Raw genomic sequence first — 23,667 nt, 5'->3', positions numbered from 1 at the left:
TCTTTCCGAGATACATATTCTGTACCCTAGTACAGTCAATGGTAATAAGTCATCTGGACTACTGCAACGTACTATACGCTGGCTGCAAAGAACAGACTATCAAAAAACTCCAAACAGCCCAGAACACTGCCACCAGACTCATATTTGGAAAAACCAAATAAGAAAGGGAAAAACCCCTAAGAGAGAAACTTCACTGGCTCCCACTCAAGGAATGCATTGTGTTCAAGATCTGCACGATTGTACACAAAATCATTCACGCAGACGCCCCAATCTACATTATTATTGATTTATTTATTGCATTTGTATCCCACATTATCCCACCTATTTGCAGGTTCAATGTGGCTTACATAGTATGTAAACATTGTCAATATAGGATAGCAGATACATTAGGGTTAGGGTGATTATAGGAGGTGGGCTTTCTTAACTGAGTGGGTTGGTGAGAGGGACTAGTTCTCATTGTAGGCCTTGTTGAAGAGATAAGTCTTCAGAGATTTCCAGAAGACATTTGTTTCTTCGATTGTTCTCAGGTCTGTAGGCAATGCATTCCATAATTGCGTGCTTATGTAGGTGAAGGTGGTGGCGTGTATCTGCTTGTATTTTAGTCCTTTACAGCTGGGGAAGTGTAGGTTGAGAAATTTGCGGGATGATCTTGTGGCGTTTCTTGGAGGTAGGTCCACGAGGTTTATCATGTAGATTGAGGCGTCCGTGTGAATGATTTTGTGTACCATCATGCAGATCTTGAACACAATGCGTTCCCTAAGTGGGAGCCAGTGGAGCTTCTCTCTTAAGGGTTTTGCGCTTTCATATTTAGTTTTTCCAAATATGAGTCTGGCGGCAGTGTTCTGGGTAGTCTGGAGTTTTTTGATAGTCTGTTCTTTGCAACCCGTGTATAGTGCGTTGCAGTAGTCCAGATGATTTATTACCATTGACTGTATCAGGGTGCGGAAGATGTATCTCAGGAACCTCGTGGACTTGCCTCCCAGGAACGCCATAAGCTCATCCCGCAAATTTCTGAATCTGCACTTCCCCAGCTGTAAAGGACTAAAATACAAGCTGATACACGACACCACCTTCTCTTACATGAGCACGCAGCTGTGGAATGCATTACCTATAGCCCTGAAAGCCATTGACGAAACCACCAACTTCTGCATATCTTTGAAGACACATCTCTTCAACAAGGCCTACAAAGAGAACCCATAACCTCACAAAACTACCTCACCAATCCTTCCAATTATCAAAGTCCACCTTCCATACTATCCTGCCTAATACCTTCCTACTCTCTTCCCTTACTTAATCTCTATTCAATACTATGTATATCTGATATTATGTAATGACTATGTCATAACAAACTCTGTAAGCCACATTGAGCCTGCAAATAGGTGGGGAAATGTGGGATACAAATGCAATAAATAAAATAAATAAATAAATTCATTTTGGCTACAACTATTTTCAATTATGCTTTTGTTCTGTTGTTATAAACCTTACAGCATGTCTACACATCAGCAGTTTGTGATTTTTCATGTATCTATATGTAAAGTATCTTGCATACATAAGAGAATGTTTGAGCACATCCCATAACTGGTCCCCAGTCACTATGTTCACTGTATATGTAATATTTATACCTAATTGTTTTATTTTCCAATTGAGCTTTTTTTATTTATTAAACTTTTACTGTGTTTTATTGTGTTTTGTTATTAGTGTGTGTTACAGTCTACCCCTGATGCAGCCTAGTACTGGGTGAAATGTGGCCGTGTTGGGTATTTGACAATAAAGGAACCCCTCTGAAACCAGCAGTGTACAATCTACATCCTTTGCACTACGATCCTGCTTGTGGATTATATCAGCCTCTCCTGTTCCAATAATGTCTTAAAGCCTCTTCCTCTAGGAACTTGGCCAAGCCTCTTTGGAATCAGACTATGTTACTGGCCTTCGCCACATCCTCCAGTGGACTGGTAGCTGGTTTTAAACATGGTCTGCACAAGTTCTTAGAGGAAAAGTCTATAAACCATTAAAGTGGACATGGAGAAAATCTACTGCTTATTACTGGAATAAGTAGAATGAAATCTATCTACTTTATGGGATCCTGCCAAGGACTTCTAACCTTGATTGGCAACTGTTGGAGACAGGATACAGGACCTGATAGACCTTTGGTTTAACCCAGCATGGCAATTCTTATGATCTGATATGATGGAAGTTTATAAAATAATGAGTGGGATCACGTGATGCTATGAGCTGAGCCAGCAGCACAGTGTCTCAGCTCCGGGACCCTCACCCGTTAACAGAGTAATTTACTTACTGATAGACTGCTAAAAGACATAGATTCAGTCAGCAGAGAACGCATGGACAAATACCTCGTGAAACCATCAGCAGAGATGACCCAACGATCCGCTAACAGAGGGAAAAATAAGGCGAATAGCGTGGAGGGGAAGATGGCGGAGGCCGCGCCAGGGCTGGTGCTGGTGCCACAATTTACGGAGCAACAGCTGGCGCAACTGACTGCCGCGATCGAGAGTGCATGGGCTCCGAAATGGACTGCGTTAAATGACAAACTTGATCACCTCCAGACGGCGATGGATGGGCTGGGAACCCGCACAAGCGATTTAGAAACGCAGGTATCCGCACTCGAGGATGATACGCAGGGCTACGGGCCTGACTTACGTGGCCTACAACAGAAATTGAGGGAGCAAGAATTGAAACTCGAAGACCTAGAGGGTCCATCACGCAGAAACAACGTGCGTATAGTAGGACTCCCAGAGCAATTACCGGAACGGAATCTGGAGGTATGGCTGGAGTCCTGGCTAGCGAAAGAATTGGCCCTCACGGACTCCTCTGGCCCATTGATAGTGGAACGTGCACATCGTGTGGGCCGCAAGATAGAGGTAAATGCCAGACCCAGAGTAGTTGTGGCCAAGATACTGAATTATAAACATAAAGTCGAGATATTACAAGGATTTAAAATACGACGAGATTCTTTGAAATACGGAGGAAAACAAATACTGATTTTTCAGGATTACACACAAGCAGTCCAAGAACAACGTAAAAAATTTCACCCAATTTGTTCGCAGCTAGCGGCAAAAAAAATAAAATTTGTATTACAATATCCCGCGAAGCTATGGGTATATATGCAGGAACGCTGGCAGACTTTTCAAACAGCGACAGAAGCAGAGACAATGTTAAGGGATAATAACCTGATACAAGAGACCTGAAAGCGAAACAGGGGTAATAATAAGTACTTATTCAGTTATTGTGTTGATGTTATATGGAATTATTTACTGTTTATATGAATCTGAATGACATGAGGTGAGGGACCCTTGGCGGGAAAACGTGACCTTTACATTCTCGTAGGTGTTGCAGCCTGCATGGATGATAAACGGTACCACAGAGGGAAGGGGAAGGGAGAGAAGGGAAGGAAGGGAGGGTGAGGGGATTAAGAATAAGGGGAGGAGGAATAGAGAAGAGATAGAAAATTCCCTGACAATTACAAGACAACTAAGCCGCAAAACACACCTGGCTAACAGGTTGATTAAAGAAAGAGAGGATCCACAATTGAACAAGCAAGGGACTAACATAGAGTGGTTATATCAAAAATTAGACTTTAATGCAACAGAGATCAGACAGAGGTTGAGAATATGCCGGCACATATAATAACGTGGAACGTGGGGGGGGGGGGGGGGGGGGGGGTAACCTCACCCATAAAGAGGGCCAATATATTACAGGCTCTGAACAGGCACGGGGCAGACATTGCGTGTATACAAGAGACCCGGCTCTCAGATGCAGAACACAATAAATTAAAAAGAACGTGGGTGGGTGAAATTTTTGGCAGCCCCTCGGATGGGAGAAGAGGAGGAGTGGCCATCTTGTTCAGAAAGGGCTTATCATATAGAGCCTCTCTAGTAGCTAAAGATGAGCAAGGACATTATATACTCCTTAAGCTTTGGCTCCAAGGACTAGAACTACATTTGTTGGCAGTATATGGCCCTAACAGATCGGACCCAGAATTTTATCAATCAATACTTAGATTGTGTCATCAACATGGGGGGGTCCCATTAATCCTGCTGGGTGATTTAAATTTGATTTTGGATCCTGATTCAGACTGCACGCAACCCGCCTCTCAGCACTACCGGGGATATCGGCAAAACACCTTATCCACAATAGTGCAAACACTAGATTTAGTTGATGCATGGAGAGCCCTCCATCCGACCGAGAGAGACTATACGCATCGTTCCCGGGCACACGGGACGCAAACCCGGTTGGATTATATACTGGTTTCTCGTAGTTTGTTTGCTAAAGTACAAAAGACAGTGATAGGCCCGGAAGAGATTTTGGATCATGCCCCGGTATGGGTTGAGGTGGAAACTAACATAGACAAAGAAAGGGGGGGGGAGGTATTGGAGATTTCCAGCATACCTGTATGCAGACCAACAGTTTCAAAAATATATATTGGAGAAATGGAATGATTATATGCTCAATAATGCCCAACAGGAAGAAAGGTCAGAATTATACTGGTCTGCATCTAAAGCCGTACTTAGGGGGGACATTATAGCTTATGTGAGCCTCAAGAAAAAGCGCACAGCTGCCAGCATCCTACTCCTAGAACAACAATTGAAAAAAGCTAAAAAGGCGCATGTACAACGCCCTAGTGCACACACATTAGAAACCTTAAAGGCAACCCAAGTGTCACTTAATACCCTGCTGCACGAAAAAGAAACCCATTCGCTACTATACAAGAAATATAAGCTGCACAGATAGGCAATAGGCCAGGGCGGATGCTGGCTCGAGTGATAAAAACCTGGGGGGGGGGGGGGGGGGGGGTCCTAGAACGATAGATACTCTTACAGATAAATTGGGAAAGATAACAAATAACCCGGTAGAGATTGCTAGGATTTTCAGTGCTCATTTTTCTTCATTATACAGTCAGGACCCAGTGAGAGACCCGCAAGAAATTACACAATACTTGACTCAGGCTGGCCTACCCACATTAACTGAACTAGAGACGGAGACCTTAAATGCTCCATTAACCCTCAAAGAAGTACAAACAGCGATTAAAAAGTTGAAAATGCATTCCGCTCCGGGACCCGATGGGTTCTCGGGGGAATATTATAAATTGTTGCCTCCTAGAGCAATACAAGCTTTATATGCATATTATGAAGATGTAATAGACGCGGGTTCATTTCCCTTACACGCTAATACAGCAACTATAACTTTAATACACAAACAAAATAAGCCAAGGGAGTTACCAGAGTCTTATAGGCCAATATCATTGCTGAATGTCGATACCAAATTGATAGCGAAGATTCTAGCGGAACGTCTAGCACCTATCCTGCCCAGATTGATTGGTTTAGATCAGGCTGGCTTTGTCAAAAGTCGCCACTCGGTAAGGAATGTTAGGAGGCTACTGGTGGCGATGGCGCAGTGTTCTGGGAGGGGAGTCCCCGCGATGCTGTTAAGTCTAGATGCAGAAAAGGCTTTCGACAGGGTCAGCTGGGATTTCCTTTTTCGGACACTCGCACATATGGGGTTTGGTGGTTGGTTTCAGAGGGCTATTCACACATTATATGAGCGACCACGTGCAGCGGTGGTGGCTAATGGTATCTTAACACTGGGGTTCGACATAACACGTGGAACAAGACAGGGATGCCCGTTGTCTCCCTTGCTGTTTGTGCTGTCGCTGGAGCCTCTGCTTAGGCATATAGGCAATGCTGAAACAGTAAGAGGAGTACAAATATTAGGACATCACATTAAGACTTTGGCATATGCCGACGATCTACTTGTGATCATCACAGACATAAGGCGATCAATGGGCCCATTACTGACAATATTAGAAGGCTATAAGCGCATGGCAGGCTTCTCGTTGAACCTAGACAAGTCCCGAGCCATGGATGTAGGGGAGAATTCAGGGATCCATGATACGGGGGGTTTCCCCTTTCAACGTGTAGATGGGGTGTTATTATTATTATTTATTGCATTTGTACCCCACATTTTCCCACCTTTTTGCGGGTTCAGTGTTGAGATACTTAGGGGTATTAGTACCTGCAGATTTGACACAATTGTACACACAGAATGTGAAGTTATTGCTGAAGGAGACGCAACAGAGACTAAGTGGCTGGGAGTCTCTTCCGCTAAATTTAACAGGAAGAATAGCAGTATATAATATGTTTATTATCCCCAAGTGGCTATATGTATTTCAGATGTTACCCTTGGTATTGAAACGTAGGGAGGAGAGGCTGCTGCATAACATGTTAAGACAATTTCTTTGAAGGGGGAGATGAGCGCGTCTGTCCCTCCAGATTATGTACACGCCAGTGGAATATGGGGGACTGGGGCTGATCAGTATGAAGAATATTACTGTTGCCAGCGGAATGAGACACATCAATGACTGGTACCGCTCCCAATCGGAGTTCTAACACTGAGCTGGAACTGCAACTTCTACCAGGAATACATTTTAGTAACTGTTTACATACGGCAGGGGGGGGAGATCCCAAATATTTTAAAAACTACAGGGATAATGAGTTCTGCAAAAGCTACTTGGCAATGGATGTCGACTCCACCACTTCTCAGCAAAAGTAACACCATTCCTCTCCATTGCGCAAAATCCCAGATTTCAACTGGGATGTCTATACCCGGCATTTATGGGCTGGAGACGACGAGGGATAATATACCTCGTGCATGTTTTGACGATGGAGGGGAGACTCAAGTCTTTACAGAACTGCAAAAAGAGTATTCAATTCCCCTGAAAGACATATTTCATTATACACAGCTGCAACATTATATTCACAAGCTGCCTTGGACAGATCTAACGGAAGATGTCCAAGAAGAATTGTCAACAGCCTACTCGCTGGAAGCGCAGGAGCAGGTTCCCCTGACGTTTCATCATCGCCATATCAAAGATACCCTTCCGGAGATAAACTATGGACAAATTGCTCTAGCCTGGAGAGGAGACTTGCAATTGGAATTAACCGCAAATGACTTGAAAGAACATATACTGTCCATTCGCAGGATAACAGCATATTCGATACATTGGGAATTACAATATAAATTGGCTCTGCAGGTGTACATAGCCCCGAGAAGAGCATTCCATATGGGGGCATCCCCATGGGGGTCGTGCCCAAAATGTAGATCTGAGGGTGCAACACTGGGTCATATGGTGTGGTTCTGCATTGGTATAAGGACATTCTGGAGGTTATTGGCAATTCAGATATCTAGAATGTGGCACATAACTTGGCGAGAGAATGCTGGGCTGTTTGGAAGTTTTGACCTCCCCTCTCCTACCCCTAAGGGTCTGACATTGTTTCTGAAGAAATCTGTTATCATTGCGAAGCAATGCATACTAACGGATAGGACAACTAATAAACCACCTACACTCCAACAATGGAGATTTCAAATAATTGATTTGATACGGACAGAACGAGTGGGCATTAAAAACTTCTCGTCGGCCCAAGAGGAGGGCTGGCAGCGCTGTTGGAGCCCTTTCCTGAATACCATGCTCCCGGCGGCACGGAGTCGCCTATTAAACAGATGATGATTAAGAGACTATTATTGTTAACCAATGCGGTTGATGATAGATATATAAGATAAGGGAAGATTTGAAAGAAGAGGAACTAGGGAAGGGAGGGATGGGGGAGGGAGGAGTAGGGAGAGATTTGGTGGAGAGGGGGGTGAGGCACATGGGGGGAGATTTGATGTTAAAATGTATTAAATTAGAAAACAGATGATAAGATGTAACTCAGGTTGATGAATGTCTTGACTGAGCATTTACATTTGTTATTGAAGTTTTTGCTAATAAAAAAGATTTAAACATAAAATAATGAGTGGAATAAATAGATAAATGGAGAACAGCTGTTTACCCTCTCAGATAAGACAAGGGGCCAATACATGAAAAACTAATGGGTATATATTTAAAACAAATCAGAGTTATTTTGCAGCCAATGCACAATTAAGCTATGGTATTTGATGCTAGAAAATGTGGTCAAGGCAGGTAAAATAGCCAAGTTTAATAGGGATTTAGACAAGTTCCTGTAGGAAAAGTCCATAAACCATTTTTAACCAGGTAGACATGGGAAAGTCACTTATCTCTGAGTATCAGCAACAAGTAATGGATTTACTACTTGGAATCCCGCCAGGTATTTGTGATCTAGATAGTCCCGGGATGCTGGACTTGATGGATTGTTGGTCTAACCCAATATAGCACATCTTATGTTCTCTTTTTGCATTGAAAAATTTGCCCCACTCAAGAGGAAGCTTATTCCATACACTGGTGCTTTTATTCAACATGTTATACAAACTTAAGAAAAGCAAGGTGGTAATCTGCATTTCTTACTGCTATTTTTATATCACTGGCCCTGACAGCATCTCTGGAGTCTATATGGTTCACCATCTAGCAATTTTCTGTCTCATGAACTGAAAATTTAATGCCAGCAAGTTGATGATAGACAGGTAATGGTCTAGAAAGGGCACAGAGATTTAGGTGGCTGCATATATTCAGCAACAGCCTCAGTAGTTTTGTTAGCCGTTTAGATCTGTGGTTCCCAACCTTTTATGCATCAAGGCACACCCAGCACTGGGTTCACCTTCTCACAGCATAGCAAAATCTTCCCTCTTCCCCAAGCTCCTGCTGCATACTCCTCTGCAGTCTTCCCTTTGAAGCCAAAACTGTGCTGGGCCTCAGAGCCTCAAGATATAGTACTATAGGCCCCATGTGGTTCTGACTGTAGAGGTGAAGGCCGCAGAAAGACAGACATACTGGTTGCTGACCCCTGATGCTGGCCAGAGGGAACAGTGCAAGGATAGGGAGAGGAGGAGAGAGAAATCAGCACACCACACTTTTAGTGGTGGTTTTGACCCACTTCCCGTCTTCTCTCCAAAGTAAACATTTTGCGGCACACCAGCTCTTGGTTGGAGGGCTTTGGTATTAGATTAAATATGCAAATCTGCTCAGGATAATAAAGAACCAGATGAAGAAAGCAAAAATTTAGTGAGGAGTGATAGCTTTCAAGCAGCAAACCTCTGGTTGGCAACTGAAATAAATCTTTAGCCATGTAAACCAGAAAAACTGGGCAGACAGGATAGGTCAAATTCTATTTTTATCTGTTACCATTTACACTGTTAAATATATAAATGGTGGCTTGTGTTTTTATTCATCCGAAATCAGATAACTGAAAAGGCCCTCCAGCTTCCACAACAATTACAGCAATGAGAGGTGAGCTCCCCTCCACCAGCTTGACCTATTTGAAGTACATTTGATCTCCAACTAGTGCAATTCAAGAGAGGCTGTCTATAAACAAAGCACTACACTAGTGAGCCCAGTCCTATTACTATTTCTCATTCAAAAGCACTTCAAATCAAAAACTTAAGTTTACTATTGGATCCATCAGGTATGCATGCATCCACCGCAATGGCTAATTTTGCTTAAGCCAAACATGAATCAGGGGGAGCATGTAATCGGCATCAATCCAGTGTTACTTTTTTTACATATATTTTTTCTTCATAAATATTGCATCGATCTTATATTTGAAGTGCTTTTGAATTAGAAATAGTGATAGGCTCATTAGTGTAGTACATGTTTTGCCTCCTCCTCCTTTATGAAGATTTTTGGTGTTTTGGTTACTATAAACAAAGCATGGCATAACAACATAAAAATTAAGAGTAAGAAACCACTAGTAAAAACTAGCATGACTGGAGCGGAACAGGTAAACATGAAATAGTCGGTTACTCTTTGAAAAAGTACAAATACTACAGCAATACACACTGAATCAACACAATTTAAACTCTGAAATTCATTGCTGGAAGATGTGGTAAAAGTCCTAACCATACCAGGATTTAAAAATGGTCTAGACACATACAAAAAGCTCATTAAGGTACATAAGTATTGCCACACTGGGACAGACCAAAGGTCCATCAAGCCCAGCATCCTGTTTCCAACAGTGGCCAATCCAGGTCACAAGTACCTGGCAAGATCCCCCCAAAAAAGTTCAATATATTTTATGCTGCTTACCCCAAAATAAGCAGTGGATTTTCCCCAAGTCATTTTAATAATGGTCTATGGACTTTTCCTTTAGGAAGTCGTCCAAACCTTTTTTTAAACCCTGCTAAGCTAACCGCTTTTACCACATTCTCTGGCAACGAATTCCAGTTTAATTACATGTTGAGTGAAGAAAACTTTTCTCTGACTAATTTTAAATTTACTAGTTTGTAGCTTCATCGCATGCCCCCTAGTCCTAGTATTTTTGGAAAGAGTAAACAAACGATTCACGTCTACCCTTTCCACTCCACTCATTATTTTATAAACCTCTATTGTATCTTCCCTCAGTCATCTTTTCTGCAAGCTGAAGAGCTCTAGCCGCTTCAGCCTTTCCTCATAGGGATGTCGTCCCATCCCCTTTATAATTATCGTCACCCTTTTCTGTACCTTTTCTAATTCCACTATATCTTTTTTGATAAACCTAGATAAGCAGCAATGAGTCTATCTAGGCAGGGCATTTTTTCAGAGGGCAGTGAGTACCAGCACCTTTTCTATTGCCTGCTAAAATTGACCCATGGTCTCCAGGTATTAATGAAAGAGCCCAAGCTTTGCACACCAATTCTGCCTTTCTTTAGATTCTGTTGCAGGGGGCATGGCTTCCCACCCAAACCCACTTCTCCTCTACCTCCACTCTCTATTTCAGTTGATAACACCCTCATCGTCCCCGTCTCATCTGCCCGCAACCTGTGTCATCTTCGACTCCTCCCTCTCCTTCTCGGTGCATATCCAGCAGATAGCCAAGACCTGTTGCTTCTTCCTCTATAACATTAGCAAAATCCGCCCTTTCCTCTCTGAGCACACCACCCGTACTCTCATCCACTCTCTCATTACCTCTCGCATTGACTACTGCAACCTACTCCTCACTGGTCTCCCACTTAGCCACCTATCCCCCCTTCAGTCCGTTCAGAACTCTGCTGCACGTCTTATATTCCGCCAGAACCGATACACTCATATCACCCCTCTCCTCAAGTCACTTCATTGGCTTCCGATCAGGTACCGCATTCAATTCAAGCTTCTGCTACTAACCTACAAATGTACTCGATCTGCAGCCCCTCCCTACCTCTCAACCCTCATCTCCCCTTACGTTCCTACCCTTAACCTCCGCTCTCAAGACAAATCCCTCCTCTCAGTACCCTTCTCCACCACCGCTAACTCCAGGCTCCGCCCTTTCTGCCTCGCCTCACCCCACGCGTGGAACAAACTCCCCGAGCCCATACGCCAGGCCCCCTCCCTGCCCATCTTCAAATCTCTGCTTAAAGCCCACCTCTTCAATGTCGCTTTCGGCAACTAACCTCTACACCTCTACCCAGGAAAGCTAGACTGCCCCAACTTGACATTTCATTCTTTAGATTGTAAGCTCCTTTGAGCAGGGACCGTCCTTGGTTTATTTTGTACAGCGCTGCGTAACCCTAGTAGCGCTCTAGAAATGTTAAGTAGTAGTAGTAGCATGGCTATTGTGTGGTGGATCCCTCAGTGATCACCTCACCCCTGAAGGATGGCCTGGCATTTGAGTACCAACTTCTTTTTTGCTAGAAAACATGCACTGCTTCTAGATATTTGGGACCTGGATTGGACACTGTTGGAAACAGGATATTTGTCAGGTTCTCAGGTTCAGGAGCAAACGTGAGCCCTTGGGCTGCTGCCGAGGAGCGACAGCAGCAGGCAAAACCCACCAACCAACACTGGGTAAGCACACCGGCAGGGACTGCAGGCACTGCCCAGCGAACCGGAACACATGGACTGGAATCCCCCGGACTGGAGGACACAGGACTGGAACACACACCGGACCGGAACACACTGGACTGGAGCACACTGGACTGGTCCGCCCAGCTTCACCTGTGCTTAGCTACTAAGCCCCCCAGGAGCTGAGCTTCTGGGTTCGAGTAGCCGACAGGACTTACTGGATACCGGGTGACATATGGACCAGGACTGGAAACAGAAGTGCTCCTAACCCTAAACTGATCTACGTGCTCCCAAGCCCTAAACCAGCAGGAGTGTTCCTAACAGTAAACTGACAAAAGGACTTCCTAAGCCCTATACTAAACAAGAGCTCCTAAGCCCTGCTCAAGAAAGGGACTTCCTAAGCCCTAAACTAACAGAGCAGGGAACTAAACCCAAAGCTAACACAGGTGCTACTAAGCACCAAGCTACAAGCAGAGCTCTACACTAATAAGCTAAACACAAAACTAACCAGCTACCTAAGCACTGCTCTAGCAAGCTAGATACACAACTAACCAGGTGCTTCCAAAGCACTACTCTGGCAAGCAACCAGAAGAGCTCCTAGCACTAAACGGGAAGACAGGGGAGCCACAAGGAAAAAGAAGGGAAGCTAACACATAAGCCAAAAGTGATTCTAAATCACCAAACACCAACAGCAAAGACTGCAATGCTCCCAATAGCACAAACACCAGAAGTACTTCTAACAGCAAACTCTGCAGTGTTCCTAACAACACCAAACCCTGAAGTACTTCTATCAGCAACAGAGCTTCTAAAGCCCTACACATAGCAATGCTTCCAAAACCAAGAGGGAAAAGCAGGAAAGCTGAACACACAAACACCAGTGCACACTGCACTAACACTAACCTGGACCTTAGCAAAAGCAAGCAGGGAACCTAGACACAAAGTCAGAAGTGCACACTGCACCACCCTATCTAAAGCAAACACCACTGTTGCAAAGGCCCTGAAGGAAACAACACCACTTCCTTATCAAGGCCCTCCCTGATGATGTCGCACTCCCTAGACCTAGGCAAAAGCACACTGACCCAGAGAGGCCCAACCCACACCAATGCAAAACCGTGAAACACTTGAAGCCAGTACACCCAAAGAGAGTTAGAGCAACTCAGACTACCCACACAGGTGCAGTATAGTGAAACAATTAGAGCCCTGCTGCTGGAAGCTGCCAGCACAGAGAGAGAGAGCCAGCTCAGAAAGGACAGAGAAAGAAACAGAAGCCAGCTAAGAAGCTGACTCCCAGGAAAGAGGTAAGTTTGAGAGGGGTTCAGACCCCAATCATAACAATATTTGAGCTTGACTGACCTTTGTTCTGACCCAGTATGACAAATCTCGTTAGCTACAAGACTAGTCATGCTTCTTTTAGTCATGCAGCGCTGAGCTCCAGAAATTATTCAGTAATGGAAAGCTGATGGTACATGGGCTGAAACAATGAACTGAACACCAAAATACTAAAAAAAAAAAGTTGCTGTTTATTTTGTGAAATCATGTTCTGTTCCCTTACCTGCTGTTCAATACCTTTGCTCTACATACCTATACCACATCTATTTACAAAATGCAGTAATTCAAATAGCAGCATAAGTCCCACCATAGGGAAGGACTATATGGACTTTTCTATAGTCTTCAAGAATTGCTGTTTCAAGTGATGGATGGGGTTTAACATCCCATAAGAGGTTTTCAGTTCAATTCCATTTTTCATGTAAATGTATGCAGAATGTGTTAGCTATGGCTCCAAGCTGAATATGAGTGGCAATATCATTCCCAGTCATAAGGATACAGACTTAGACACACAACTCTGCACAGATGGTATTCTACCGAGGGAATGCATAGGAATGAGGATTCTTCTGAAGTGTCATCAATTGAAACAATGCTGTGCATGTAAGAACAGCCACAGAACATAGAACATTAAGCAAAAAAAAAATCCAGCACACCTTAGTAGTTAGCTATAATTCCAGCTCAGTGAAACGAAACACTAAGAACTACTGGAAAATTCAAATCAAAAACCCTGCTCGCATTAAAAATCAAGTACAAAAAAAATATGGAGCTCAGTCGCATCTTAAACAGCAATACTGTTGACGCACCAAGCTGATCCCTTGGCATGTGTTTTAACTTGGGTTGTATTATCAGATTTTTGTAGGATCTTTACTAGTTATATAGCATTATATACATTCAGAGCCGGACCTACCACTAGGTTATAATAGGCAATTGTCGAAGGTGTCACAGTTTGAGGGGAGGATGGCTAAACAACCGGTTGAGTAGCAGGCAAATCAGAAGGAAGTATTATTTCACAGAAAGGGTGGTGGAGGTGTGGAATGGCCTCCCGGTGGAGGTGGTGGAGTCTAGTACTGTTCCAGAATTTTAAAAGGCATGGGACAAGCATGTGGGATCGCTTAGGCACAGGAAGAATTGGGGATTACAGAGGATGGGCAGACTGCATGGGTCATTTGGCCTTTACCTGCAGTCATGTTTCTAACACAAAATGTCATACTTTTAAAAAAGTGCTACCAGGCCTGTTCAAGCTCTCCTGGAGCCTGGCTACTCAGACAAACTCCAGTCACTTGATGAGTTAACCCTTGCACTTAAACACACCCTGGAGACTCTTTTCCAAAATCTTAACAGTCTTTTATTGAGCAATACAACTACTCATGAACAGATGAAATTGCCCCTCAGCATAGAGTCTCTGTGTTCTCTGGGCTGCTCCAGAAGATGACATCAAACCTGAGAGAAGGCAGTTCTCCCACAGGCAGGGCAGCTCAATAGATGGATGGTAAACAGTGCAGTATCTCTCACAGCTGGATGTATGAGAATACATATAAACCATATAACTGATACATGTGAGCTAAATAAGAGATACATAAGGGTAAGAAACTGAGTTCTCTCAACAGGATCTATGATGACAAGTGCTGTGGAAGTCAAGATGGAACCAGGTTTCCTGTCAGACAGAGAGAACTAAGACAGGAGAGGGGAGGCTCCCTAGAGCCCAAAGAACATGAGATCAGGAAGACCAATCAGGTCAGAACCCAGCTAGGCAGAGAGATACAGCCCTGGCAACAGCACACCCATAAACAGTTTAAAACAAGAGTGTCTGCTCCACCTGTGAACTACCTCTCCCATACTGCCTTGCTTCTATAACAGTACAGTGGCGTTCGATAAACATAAAACATATCTCTGTACCTATCCCCACCAGGCACAGCTGTCAAAGGACAGAACAAGGCTGGAACAACAAGGTAGTATAACATTTTTTTATTACAGTGTTCTCATTTATTGTTTCTGTTGTGAAGACTCCACAGAACGATGTTTTATGCTGCACTTCTGATTGGTATTTATTGGCAGGACTCTGAATAAACGTTGCATCCTCTGAATTTCGACTGTCTTGCTGTTCCATCTGTGGCCTGATACACATCTGTCCTAAACAACCAGTTGAGCTAGTCAGATAGAACAGCATGGCTGATGGGGGTCCATATGCCCTGCTAGTCAAATAAAGAAGATAACTGACTGGGCGGGACAGGAGCCTGTGCTGCTATTCCCCACCCCTCTTTCTCCCCAAGGTCAGCACAGCATATTCAAACCACATGCTCATGGAGTCACCAAGCATTTCGAACATATATGTGGTGTATGCCTTATTTATTTATTTGTAGCATTTGTACCCCACATTTTCCCACCTATTTGCAGGCTCAATGTGGCCTACATTTGCCGTAGTGACGATTGCCATTTACGGTCTACAGAGTTGCACATGGTTTTACATTCAGTGCGTACATACATGGTATAAGAATACATTGTGATCTTGCGTAGGTGTGAACATTATATTGTTGCTCAGTTATCGACATTAGGGTAGAAAGTAATAGTGTTTGGCAGTGAGGTTAGTCAGCATTGTGTGGTTACATAGTAATCGATTTTAGATTAGAAGTGGGATTGTTTGTTTATTAAAAGTATTGAGGTTATTCGATCGAGTGATTAAGGTCGATCCAGTCTTATTCTTCAGTCTTATTGTTTAGTAATTAGGACGGTTGTTTGTGGTATGCCTTCTTGAATAAGTCAGTTTTCAATAGTCTTCGGAAGATATTTAAATCTTGAGTTGTTTTTATGTTCTTCGGAAGCGCGTTCCATAGTTGCGTGCAAATGTAGGAAAAACTGGTTGCGTATGTGGACTTGTATTTTAATCCTTTGCAGTTGGGGTAATGGAGGTTCAGGAATGTGCGTGCTGATCTTTTTGCATTCCTAGCAGGTAGGTCTATAAGGTCTGTCATGTAGGCCGGAGCTTCCCCTTGTATAATTTTGTGGACCATGGTGCAAACTTTGAACGCAATTCGTTCTTTTAATGGAAGCCAGTGTAGTTTTTCTCTTAAGGGTTTGGCGCTTTCGTATTTTGCTTTCCCAAATATGAGTCTGGTTGCTGTGTTTTGGGCTGTTTGAAGCTTCTTAATGACTTGTTCTTTGTAACCTGCGTAAATTGCATTACAGTAGTCTAGGTGACTTAGCACCATTGCTTGTACTAGGCTGCGGAATGTTTCCCTTGGGAAGTAAGGTTTGATTTTTTTAAGTTTCCACATTGTGTAGAACATTTTCTTTGTTGTGTTTTTCGCATGGTCTTCTAGTGTAAGATTTCGGTCAATCGTAACTCCCCAAATTTTCAAACTATCAGAGACTGGGAGAGTGTAGGCTGGAGTGTTTACAGTATTGTTTTTATTTGAGTTGTATTGTGAAGATAAGATGAGTGTGTCTTTTCTGCGTTTAGTTTCAATTGGAATGCATCCGCCCATGAATTCATTATTTGGAGGCTATGTTGGATTTCTCATATGTGCTACTTTTTGTGTATACCCTACCTTGATTTGTACCTGTCCTCTTCAGGGCACAGACCGTATAAGTCTGCCCAGCATTTTCCCCGCCTCCCAACAACCAGCCCCGCCTCCCACCACTGGCTCTGCCACAAAGTAGCCTTTTTTTTTCCAGTTTTATTGTCTGTTTATTGACGTATTATATCAACAGTACATTCATAATTTTGTAACAACGAACATTACTAATACAACCGTAGTCTACAGCCCCGCCTCCCACCACTGGCTCTGCCACAAAGTAGCCTTTTTACAGTGAACAAAATTGCCCTGGCCTGGTAGTACATCACAAGATGAACCGTGTTTATCAAATTAGTAAACTGACAGAGAGAGGATTGGTCAGCTTTCATAAAGTGTGGGACATTTATCTAAGCTAGAGGCATCACAGTAAAAGTCAGAGTGATAATTCATGGAAGTTGAATTGTTGATCACTTTTTTTCTTGATAGATAGATTAGATAGAAGCAAGTTTGTTTTAGTTTTCCTACCCCGCCCTCCAGGGACCTTCAGGGCAGCTTACAGTCTACATGTAATCCAAAGTGAAAGAACAAAAATACTATCCAAGGACTAGCGGAGACAGCTTCGGTATTTCGGCACCAGCAGAACATAGCTGTGTCTTTTAGACTTACAAAGGTCTTTTTGAAGACCAATTGTCTAATATCTTCTTGGTGTCCATCACTACAGCGGAATCTTTGCATATATTGCCACCAAATAACAATGTTGAGACGCCTGAGGCAGGCCTTCTTGACCGTAACACAGTATTGTGTTGATTCCAGTCATCAATAAACGCTCACTTTGAAATACTGAAGCTTTCTCCTCTAGTCCTTGGATAGCCGTAGTCCATTTCCCACTGTTTTTGCCAGAAAAGAGAAAGAAGAAATGTAATGTAGGGGGGGGGGGGGAAAAGAAAAATACGAACATGGGAGAGGACTAGGGAAGGAAGTTACAAATTATGATAGTAAAGTGGATAGGGAAGAACCGGGGGGGGGGGGGGGGGGGGGCTCTGTAGTGATCAGGACTCCACATGGTCTGGGATCCTAAGAGGAAGAGAAACATTAGCCGAAAGCATCAGAAAGCAGGTAAAAGTCTATCTTAAAGGTGATAAGCAAGGTCTGAGAACAGTAGTCCAAATTTGAGGGCCTTGAACAGAGAAAAATTAGTCTCGTATGTTCATGGAAAATCATATGGTAGCTAGGGACAGTGTTCTGGGTAGATCTAAGTGTTCTAGTGGGACTATATAGAATCAAAAGACATGAGAGATAAAGAAGGTCAGTAGAGGTCAGTATATATAGCCTATGGGAGGAACTATTTGTTGGGTGTGGGATGGGGACAACACAGTGCTTGATTTTATGTTATGCTAGCTTTCCTGGATCCTGGAGTTTCACTTTTGCTTATTTTTGTATTGTTGGTGAATGAAAATGAAAGCTACAAAAAAATTTTTTAAAAATAAAGAAATGTTCTCTCAAATAAAGATAAGTGCAAACCGTGTTTTAATTCATATGTATAAGTACATGCAAAAGTGATAACGTACACAAACTGAATGTGCACTCATTAATGCACACCCCTAGTATCAAAAGATATTATATGTAGAAAATTAAAAACTGCTCCCAAAGAGGGCAGTTTTAAAGTAGCCCACATGTACCATAGACATTTTTCAAAGGGAAACCAATCACGAAAATACATGTGCCAAAAGTACCTGGGCATCTTCTGTTTTGCTCACACCTTTTTCAAGTGTAACACAGCTTGAGCTACTACTGAAAAAGGTGTGAGCAAAATCCAAATAAATTAATAAAATAAATATTTATGCAGATGGGCAGAGTAGAGTCAAAATGGCAAGTATACATTCCAACAGCCAATATTCAGCAGGAAATAACCGTATAGGACCGGTTATCTCCCACAAGTGGTGTGTTCCCCAATTTTCAATGGCATATAACTGGATAGTGCAGTTGAAAATGCAGTGCGACAGCCATAGTACTATCTGGACTGTGCTAGGGCGGCCCTGGAAATTGTCTAGGCACCAGCGATATTCAGTGCCAGTGCTCAGATAACTGCAGTGTTGCCAGGTGGGCGGTTTTACCGCCCAATTGGGCGGTTTTCCGCGCCCCGCCGCGGGAAATTTTTGCCCGCGGCGGGTTGCGGTTTTTTGGGCGGTTTTTTAGGCTTCCGGGCGGCTTTTTGGGCGGCTTTTTGATTTTTTTCGGCCGCGGGGGGCGGGGTTAGTGATGTTTTCGGGCGGGGTTAGTGACGTTTTGGGCGGGGCCGATGACGTGGGAGGCGGGGCCGATGACGTGGGAGGCGGGGCCGATGACGTGGGAGGTGGGGCCGATTACGGGGAGGCGGGCCGGGGAGGCGGGCCCGATGACGTGGGAGGCGGGGCCGGTGACGGCGGGGGCGGGGCCGGTGACGCGGGGGTGGGGGTGTCAGGGGCGGGGTTTGTGTTTGGGCGGGTTTTGGGCTGGTTTCTGGCCCGGATTGGGCTGGAAAAAAAATTTCTACCTGGCAACCCTGGATAACTGTCCAGACAAGTCGAACTGCACACAATACAGGTACATCAGCCAGCACCCAGATCACTTCTGGGAACCACCAATGCCCCATTTATTCAATATTAGTGCCTCGAGTAGGAGGCCTAGCATCGAATACCCAAGCTTAATACATTTACCAATTACTGCTAAATGTGCCCATGTGAATGCGTCTTTTTAACTCTGTTAGTCTGGAAGTCTACTGCACGCTTTTAGCTGGACCTAAAAACAGGCTTCTTTACCAACATAAGTTATAAGTATGAAAAATCCTGATATTCCTGGCCAAGCAACCACTGTACAAACTTTCCTCTCCTCTCTTTTTTCCTGTTTAATCTGTCCTTCACCGCACCCTCTTCCCAATATTCAATAACATTAAGCATAAAGAGTTCTTTCCAAATTCACAAAGTACAAAGGGACCGAAAATTAACATACAAATAGTTCCTCGATCACCGGTTTTTTACTTTTCCCCCTGAGTGGGAGAGTACAGAACGTTATTTTCAAGTTTACTTCACAAGCAACTTAATAGAAGAAATCCGGAGCACGTGAAAAAAACTCTTTGCCACTCAAGCCATGGAAAACCAGGGAAAGGAGTGAAAACGAAATTTATCCGAAGACCTAAATGGAGAAGACACAGACGTGCACTAAAGTAAAACCATGGAGATGTACCTACCTCCGAATCACAGCTGCACCGCACTAAAAACATTTAATCAGCCTTAACCTGAGCTGATTAGTAACGTTTTGACATTTTTTTTAACTTTGTAACAAGTTCCCCAATGTAACTTTCTACCTTCCCAGGCCCGTCTTCCAGTTCCTGGTCGAATGCGAACCGCCTATAATCTATCGCCGCTCACACAGCATTGCCCCACCCACAAAGAAAAGGTTACAGGCTACTGGTAGGGGGAGGGTTTGGATATCGCCTGTGCAACTGAACTAATTTTACCCAGACAAATGTGAACATACATTTGCAACCGCTTCTGAGGTGGACAGCTCCCTACGAAGGAGTCCTTAATTTCAATTTAAAGCCACTGCAGGATCTAAGGTGCCAGACAGGGAGAGGCTTTAAACTTTTATTGTAATTAGTGCACGCTTCTTTGATTTGCAAAAATACTATTTATTCCTCTGTCAGTACTAGAAGTGTGCCGCGCTTTTATTTATTAATTTGTTTTTTTTTTGCTGCTATGGCATGGAATAGAGACATACCTTCTCCTCCCCTTGGGCAAAAATATAGCTGTGCCTGTTTTGTTTCAATTCGCTGTTGAGGATGAATGCCTCTCATCTTTTCTATCAGTTTAGAATCCCCCATTATAATTGGGCTTACTAAAGTGATGGGAGCTTCTCCCTAGAGTCACTGGGAGGAGGAAAGTAGTTAGTAATTGAGTTATAAGCAGGGCTGCCAAAGGGGGGGAGGGGGGCAGGGGGATAAAATTCGCAGAGCTCCAAGGGGGGCCCGGCCCCAGGGTCTCTCTCCTGCTCCTGCCGCCGACGCCGTAGTCCCCAGTCTCCACCTGCCTACTCTCAGCTCTGTCAACAGCCCCCTTCTGTCTGCCACTGGGCCCCCTGCATTTAAAAAAAATAAATCTCAAATGTGCAGCGCCTCGCATCTGTGTGAAAGTGGCAGATCACCTGGCTCGGGCCTTCCCTCACTGTGTCCCAGTCCCACCCTCATCTGATGTAACTTCCTATTTCCGCAAGGGCGGGGCACAGTGAGAGATGGTCTGAGGAGAGGCGACCTGCCACTTTCACACAGAGGTAGAGCGCTGCTCGCTGGTGCTGCGCTGACGATTTAGAGATTTTTTTTAATGCAGGGGGCTCGGTGGCAGACAGAAGGGGACTGTTAGAGCTGAGGGTAGGCGGGTGGAGACTGCGGTGCCGGCGGCCTGGGAGCAGGAGAGAGAGGCGACAGTAGTAGCAATTGGGGGGGGGGGGGGGGTGGCGCGTCCCAGTCCCAGTCCCAGTCCCAGTCCCAAGGGGAGTGTTCATGAGAGAATCCTGAAGGAAATGTTCTTGGTTGTTGAATGACTAGGGAAGGAATTTGGAGTTAGTAAATATTGTTGTTGGGTTGGGGATAGCAGAATGTCTTTGGTTGCTTCTAGAGAGAGCCTGGTAAAGTTTTAACAACAGACTCTCTCTACAGGCGCAGCCAGTCTGCAATTTAGAAGGGGGGGGCGAGAGGTGGCAATGTATTCCTCTCCCCCCCCCCCTGCAAGTGCGCTAGGCATCGTTTTGATGGTAGGGGTGTTGAGTCCCACCAGCCAGTGGCGTAGCTATGTGGGGCCAAGGGGGCCTGGGCCCCCATAGATTTGGCCCTGGACCCCCCTGCCAATGACACACCTGACCCCCCCCTCCCGCCACCAACCCGCTGTCACCTGCCTTTGCTGGCGGGGGACCCAAACCCCCGCCAGCCAAGGTCCTCCTCTTCTCACAAAAGGCTTCTTTCTGTTTCTGATGTCCTGCTGTACATCAGGAAGGGGGTCGAGAGGGTCGGCAGCCGGGGGGGGCAAAGTCGGCAATGGCGGGGGGTTGGCAGTGCCAGGGGGGCTAAATGTGCCCCCTCGCCTCGGGCTCTGGACCCCCCTCCTGCCGAAGTCTGGCTACGCCCCTGCCACCAGCCAAATAAATGGACTGCCACCTTTCCCCACTGCTTGTTTCTGTCTCTGAGATAAATAATAATAGTAGTAGTAGTAGCAGTATGCCAAGACTGCTCACGCATGCTCAGAGCATGTGCGAGAAGTGCCGGCCTGCTGCTCAGAGCCAGAAACAAGTGGTGGGGAGCAGCAGCAGTCTATTTATTTGGCTGGCGGGGCTCGACATACCTGCCAGCAGAGTAAAAGGGAGTTCAAGAGGAGGGGGCTCAAGCCTAAATTTTGGGAGCTGGTTGTTAAAGTAGCCACAGGGGACCTACTTTAACAACTGTCTCCCAAAATTTGTAAAAAGTAACAAACGGCTTTCATGAGCTGGTGCAAGCCAGCTCCAGCACACCACTGGTTAGGGGACTTGCGCAAGGTCACAAGGAGCTGTAGTGAAAATTGAACCCAGTTCCCAGGGTTCTCAGCCCATTACACTAATCATTAGGCTCTTCCATATTCCCCCCCCCCCCCCCCCCCCCCCGCTCTCTTTAGCCTTTCCTTAAATGAGAGGAGTTCTATCTCCGTTATCATTTTGGTCACTCTACCTTTTCTAATTCCACTGTACCATGTTTGAGATGTAGTGAACAGAATTGCATACAAGGTGCAATCTCACCATGGAGCGACAGAGGTATTATGATAGTCTTTGTTCTATTCTCTGTTCCATTCCTAACAATTATTTTTAATCTTCATTTATTTTATTAATTTCTACGAAATACAAAACATTCAGTAAAACCACACAAAACAAGTACAATACAGAACTAAACATATGACAGCCTGAGTACATACAAAAACCATACAGAATATCAAAATATCAAATAGACTACATTGTATTACTTGTAATATATTCCCTCCTCCCCCAAGAAACCCTGCCACAGTGAAGCTCCTACTACACTGATATAAACTGTAAAAAGCCATAATAATGCACTAGTCTCAAATTTATTAAGCTTCTCAGCTATATACAACACCTCATAGCTATATACTAAACCAAGATCTTTCCATCTTCCAAAATAACCTTAGTAGTCAATGTTAAAGGAAAATCAAAAAGTGGATCCACTTGCTTAGGAGTAATATGGGGAATGTCTACAGATTTGAAGATGATAATTTGAAAAGAAAGTGGTGTAGAAATGTGAAATAAAACCTGGATAGCCCGGGCATGCAGGTAGCAGGGCTCATCACTTACTTTGTGCTGGACACCTTGCCTGCACTGCGGGTCTCGAAATGGCCTTCCTCGGCCTCCAGGTCATAGCAGAAGGAGGCATCAGTGTGCAGCAAGGGTTGACCACTACCCAGAGGCTGCGGAAGCTCCACAGCGGACCCTTGCTTGACAGCTTGTGCAGGTAGCTGCACAGTCTGGATGCCTGCTCTCAGCTTCAATCTGCCATAGGCTCTGAGCCAGCCTCAGGTGAAGCTCCAGTACCTGGATGGTTGAGCTGTTATCACGCTCTTCCACCTCTAGCATAATATCTTAAACCTCCACTACCCAAACTGCAAAGGACTCAAATACAAAGCAACCTACACATCCAGCTTCTCCTATATAAGCACTCAATTATGGAATGCACTGCCAAAAGCTGTGAAAACAACCTATGACCACCTAAACTTCAGGAAATCACTGAAAACCTACCTATTCAAAAAGGCATACCCCACCGACCCAACATAGATACCTACACTCTGCAACACAGCAAAACCAAAGCTCGTAATGGCCACCTTTCCTCTCCTCAACCCCCACTACACCTGATACACATGTCCCTTTATTCGACCACAATATCACCTTGTATTTGTTTCTTTACCGGACTAGGCGAATGCCTTTATGGTACTATGTAAGCCACATTGAGCCTGCAAATAGGTGGGAAAATGTGGGATACAAATTAACAAATAAATAAATAAAATATCCCCCCCTACAGCTCTTCACCACAACAATGACAGCAACAAATTCCAAGTCCTCACA

The 23,667-nt window shown here is 44.4% G+C and overlaps 1 protein-coding gene across 4 annotated transcripts in view; it reads right to left on the bottom strand.

Annotated features, from left to right (window-relative positions):
- The window catches only part of LOC115474664 (caspase-10-like), a 161,970-nt gene extending 142,050 nt beyond the window's left edge, over nucleotides 1-19,920 (bottom strand). For all 4 annotated transcript variants that reach the window (XM_030210256.1, XM_030210259.1, XM_030210257.1 and 1 more), the window contains exon 1: nucleotides 19,766-19,920. The gene's annotated coding sequence lies outside the window, so the exon portion shown is untranslated. The remainder of the gene's footprint in view (nucleotides 1-19,765) is intronic.
- Nucleotides 19,921-23,667: the final 3,747 nt, after the last annotated feature.

Source organism: Microcaecilia unicolor, chromosome 7, assembly GCF_901765095.1.
Source record: "Microcaecilia unicolor chromosome 7, aMicUni1.1, whole genome shotgun sequence".
Taxonomy (NCBI): domain Eukaryota; kingdom Metazoa; phylum Chordata; class Amphibia; order Gymnophiona; family Siphonopidae; genus Microcaecilia; species Microcaecilia unicolor.
Note: the sequence above shows the minus strand (reverse complement) of the source record. Positions and strands in the feature narration are given on the sequence as shown.